At 38.6% G+C, this 5,048-nt stretch overlaps 1 non-coding gene across 1 annotated transcript; it reads left to right on the top strand.

Annotated features, from left to right (window-relative positions):
• The first annotated feature begins 677 nt into the window (after nt 1–677).
• On the top strand, nt 678–784 carry LOC131224528 (small nucleolar RNA R71). The gene has a single exon (XR_009161004.1). It is a non-coding gene; the product is annotated as a small nucleolar RNA R71 (small nucleolar RNA).
• Nucleotides 785–5,048: the final 4,264 nt, after the last annotated feature.

The following is a 5,048-nucleotide window of genomic DNA, read 5'->3' as shown; positions in this document are numbered from 1 at the left end:
CCCCAATTGAATTTTTTGTCTCACGCCCTTGTATGGCCTTCGAAATATCTTGAAGGGTCTGCAATATTCCCTGAGTGATAAAATCTTCGTTGTGAATATGTTTTAGAACTAGATCCTCGTGAGGTTTCACTTGATTTGAAATTTGATTAAAGTAACCTTGAGGAGTAGCAGTTTGTCCATTCCTCCAACTGAGGTTTGGATGATTTCTCCAACTAGGATTGTATGTATTGGAGGTAGGTCCATTGAAAGGTCTTTGGTAATTGTTCACAACATTAGATTCCTCATTCATCACCCCTCGAAAGGTAGGTATTGTTGGACAATTTTTAGTCGTGTGAATGTTGCTATCACAAATACCACAAACAGTTTCATTAACCTTATCCTTCTTTAATTCCATGTCCTCAAATTTCCTCATGAGATTAGTCACTTTAGAATTGATATCATTGGCCTCTTTCGGGAGATACATTCCACCCATCTCCTTAAATTGAGTCAGCCTAGACATGGTGCTTGATTTTGGGTATATGTCCCATGATTGTGCATTTTTAGCAAGCCTATCCAAGTAGTCCCACACATCATCAATATTTTTATTCATGAATTCCCCATTGCACATTGTCTCGACCAATTAGCGCATGGGAGATGTCAGTCCATCATAAAAAAAGTTCGTGATGCGCCACATTTCAAAATAATGTTGTGGGCATGAACTGATAAGATCCATGAACCGCTCCCAACATTGGAAGAATGTTTCATCTTCCCTTTGGGAAAAGTTCATGATCGACTTTCTAAGGTTGTTCGTCTTATGGTATCAGAAAAATTTCTTGATGAACTCCCTTGTCATATCATTCCATGTGCTAATATATATAGGACGTAGTGAATGTAACCATGTCTTATCTTTCTCTTTCAAAGAAAAGGGAAAGAGTTTCAGCCTGACTATGTCCTCAGATACGTTTGGAAAATATAAAGTGGCTATGATCTCATCAAACCCTTTCAGGTATAAATATGGATTTTTTGACTCAAGCTCATGAAATTTAGGAAGGAGTTGGATCACCCTTGGCTTGATATCCATGTGTCCTGTATTTTCAGGAAAAACCATGCATGAGGGCATGCTCACCCCCGCCAGTTGTCAATAATCTCGTAAATTATGAGGTGGGGGTGCTTGATGCACCTTATTCTCATCCTGGATGTCCTCCACCCTAGGTTGGGGTAGAAGAGGTTGGTTTGCGGCCATTACTTCAATTAACTCTAGGGATCTCGAGCGGTGTCTAGTCCTGCGATGGATAGTCAACCCCTCAACCAATCCTCCTTCAGTTAAGAGACATTGAGTGTTGTCACGGACCCACTTGGGCATGAAACACTCACATCCCTCAATTCAGATTCTAAACCTAAACCTAAAAGAAATAAAGGAAATAGAAATCTAGAAGTAAAGAGAGACTTAAAAAGAAGAGAGGGTTGGAAAGAAGTTACCAAATTAGAAGTTCCTAAGTTAAAACTTGCTAAACAAAACAAAACAAGTCAAGTTCTAAAAATAGAAAGTTCCTAAAAATAGAAAGTAAACTAGTTTCTAAAAAGGGAAAATCCTAAAAAAGGGAAATAGAAAGATTAGAAAGATATTACAAAATTAGAAGGTCTAACTCAAGGCCCTAAAAAACAGGAAGGCTATGTTAGTTTCTAAAAATCAAAAAGAAAAACCTAAACTTAAAGTTAGAAAATATAAAAACCTAATCTTAAACTAATCCCAAAACTAGTTAATTTAAGAAAAACGTAACCGTCAATCCCCGGCAACTGCACCAAAAACTTGTTCAAACCCCAAGTATAGGGTTGCAATGTAGTAATAATCTCGGTAAGACTGAGGTCGAATCCACAGGGACCAAACCTTGTATGTAATGTGAAAATAACTTGAACTAGAACTAGACGAAGATGTAATCTAAACTAGGGAAAATTAAGAGAATAATTGTGAATTTAATTAACTAAAATTTGTAAAATTCAAAGGTGGGAAACTAGGTATTCCAAGGATCCACTTGTAGAGATCAGGGAGATTTATGCTTGATTCATGAACACAACTAGAATCAGAATCCCATCTTCATCTAGTTGGAGGATATAACATTAAAAATCAAATCTGAACTTCCTTTGATCTAGTTTTCAAGAGATGAGAAGGATGTGAATTAGACTTGATTCCATCACAAAACCATGCCCATGAGACAAAGCAAACGATAGAATTTAACCAATCCACAGCCAATCTGAGAGAGTTATGAACGTTAGGAAGGATTCCATCATCCAACCATGTCCAGGAGACGATGGTGAACAACAGGGCTTCCTAACTTCATAATCATAATAATGAAAAGAACATGCTCAAAGCTATCATAGATCTATTGTAATTTAAGTCACAACAAACCATTAAAAACTAAAGGCATTCCTTATAATTAAACTATAATCAAAATCAGTTTAACTTTAAAATGAATTATAAGGCATAAAGAAAAAGTCTCCTATCATGCTACAAGCTTCACCTCTTAGTCCTAGCTAAGAGGTTTAGCCCATCATAGACATGGTGAGGCTAAAAATCTTAAAAAGCATCAAAGGGAAGAAAAACTGCAAAGAAGAAGGAAGGAGTGCACGGGCAGATCTCTCTCTCTTTCTCTCTCACGTGTTTCCATCCCCTTTCTCATCCCTCTCTCTCTCTCTTGATGCAAAGAAAACATCACTGTGGGGCCCATTGAGCATCTCAGCACAAGATTCTACCTATTATACATGAGCGGATGCATCCGACCGCAGCGGGCCATTCGATGATCATGGGAGTGATCAGAAGGTCGATCTGAACCATCCAAGTGGAGCCCAAGCCAAGGCCAACCCTAGCCATGGCCCCACAGTGATGTTTTCGATGAGATCCACCCCTTTCATTGGATTCTTGGCGCGATTTCAGTTGGAAAAGAGTGGTTTGGGTCAAGTTTGGTGCAGCCCATTGTATCAAATCTTTTCACCGTTCATCTTGTGTTTTCTGACGATCCACGTGTGTACTAGTGCATGGGACCAAAAGCTTAACATGGATGGGGTCGTGGCCACCCTCCGGGATAAATAGACAGTTCAGTTCGTGCAACGGAATGATGGGAGAATCCCACTAATCATTACAGTGTCCACACCTTATGGACTCTGCCTGTTTTCAAAAAACGCATGGGTCAAGCGTGTTTGATCGGACCAGCTGGTTCAGTGCGGCACTTGTTCATGCACACTATATACACGCAACTGTACATGTGGGGTCCACTATGAGGTATATGCAAAATCTGCCCCATCCATTCATTTTGCCACCTCATTTAAGGGGTTGGAACCAAATTGACGCATAACCAGATATTAGGTGGGCCCATATAAGTGTTTTATGGGCTGATTTGTCCGTTGGGCTACTTCCACAAGGATCCAATGGCTGAAATTTGACATGTACAGTTAATTTAGGGTCCTCATGCCAGATATAAAGTTTTGAGCCAAACAGATGGTGGGAACCCTAGATCTTGCATTTTGGACGATTTTCAGGCCAATTTAGCGTGAATTGCTTGATTTTCTCGGATCTTTAGTGTGTAAATTCTTCGATCTCGGTTCCTTAAGGTCCGTCCCTTACCTTGGTGATTTCTTAGCATTAATTCCATGCTTTCAGTACCCTTTCTTAGTCCAGGCTCCTAAATTCATCTTGCAGCACAAACACGATTAAAATAAGTTGTTAAACAGTATCATGTTCGTAAAATCAGGTAATAATTGGGGTATAATATGCAATATTTGACCCTCAACACCTACACATATGTACCCATGTCGATAAACCATGTATATTTTAGTGCTCCGGTTTTGTCAATAACGTGAGCTAGGGTGTCTTGAGTCGGTTGAGCCTCTATAGGAAGACATTGAAGACCTATACTTAAAGACTTGAAACATCAAGGTTGAAGATAATAGGTAAAACACGAGGTGCCTTAGTATTCCTATCTTTGAACCATTTTAGTTCTAAAATAACCCGCCTTAGATGACTTAATTCATATAGAAAAACCCTTAGTCATTATGTTCGTGTTAACTAGATCGTGTGCAAAAGAAAGAAAATCATATGCACAAGTTTGATCGATCCTCGATTAATTGAGCGAATTCATGATCGGTCTCAATTGATCGAAGGACATTCACTCAATCAATTGAAGGTGCACCAAAACGTTTAGCGAGCTTTCTGCCATATTTCGTAGAAACTTCGATCGACCGACATATCAAGCTCGATCAATCAAAAGTGCATAAAAGTGTCCAACAAGTTTTCTTCCTTTTTATCTAACTAAGTTCGATCGATCGAAGGAGTCGCTCGATCAATCGAAGTTAGCTGTTATAGATTCATTGGAGTTTTTTCTCTATATAATTTGCAATCATATCTTTAAGCAAATAATGATTTTGAGTGAAATAGAAGTCCTAGTATGTCATAATACTTCCCAATACTCCTAGGATTTCACCCAAAGATATTCATGCCTTCTCCATTGTGATTAATCACTCTAATAAGCATTCCAAGTTCCATTTGATGAAGAACATGACATCTTGTATTCTCTGGAGGATAGACACTAATTCAATAGGTAAAGCCATTGTCTTTTAACCTCTATAATACCCATCTAGGTGAATCTGTAATTGGCACCAACTATCATATAATTGTAGAAGATTCAATTTCTCTCCCATTACCTTAGTATCCTCATTGGAGCATTAAATGCAAGGTGATTGATCGTAGGAGCTAAAGCTTTTGCATCAACGATCAAGGGAGTAAATGAGAAGCTGATTCAAGTATGAAAGAGCATTAAAGAAGCATCTCAAGAAAGTGCATTAATGGGGTTCAATTCGATAAATAAGTTGTCAATTTTAAGAGTCCACACTCTTTCTTTATGTAGGATTAAGTACAGAGTTTGTGACCTAAACTCACATAGGTTCTTATGTAAGACTATCACCACCAACATAGGTGAGTACGTATTTAAGTACTTGTGTAGACCTCCAATGGAAGTGTATGTGTGTTAAGTACTTGTGTAAGCCTTCGACGAGAGTGTATGTCATGCTCCAAACTC

This window comes from Magnolia sinica, chromosome 13, assembly GCF_029962835.1.
Source record: "Magnolia sinica isolate HGM2019 chromosome 13, MsV1, whole genome shotgun sequence".
NCBI lineage: Eukaryota > Viridiplantae > Streptophyta > Magnoliopsida > Magnoliales > Magnoliaceae > Magnolia > Magnolia sinica.
Note: the sequence above shows the minus strand (reverse complement) of the source record. Positions and strands in the feature narration are given on the sequence as shown.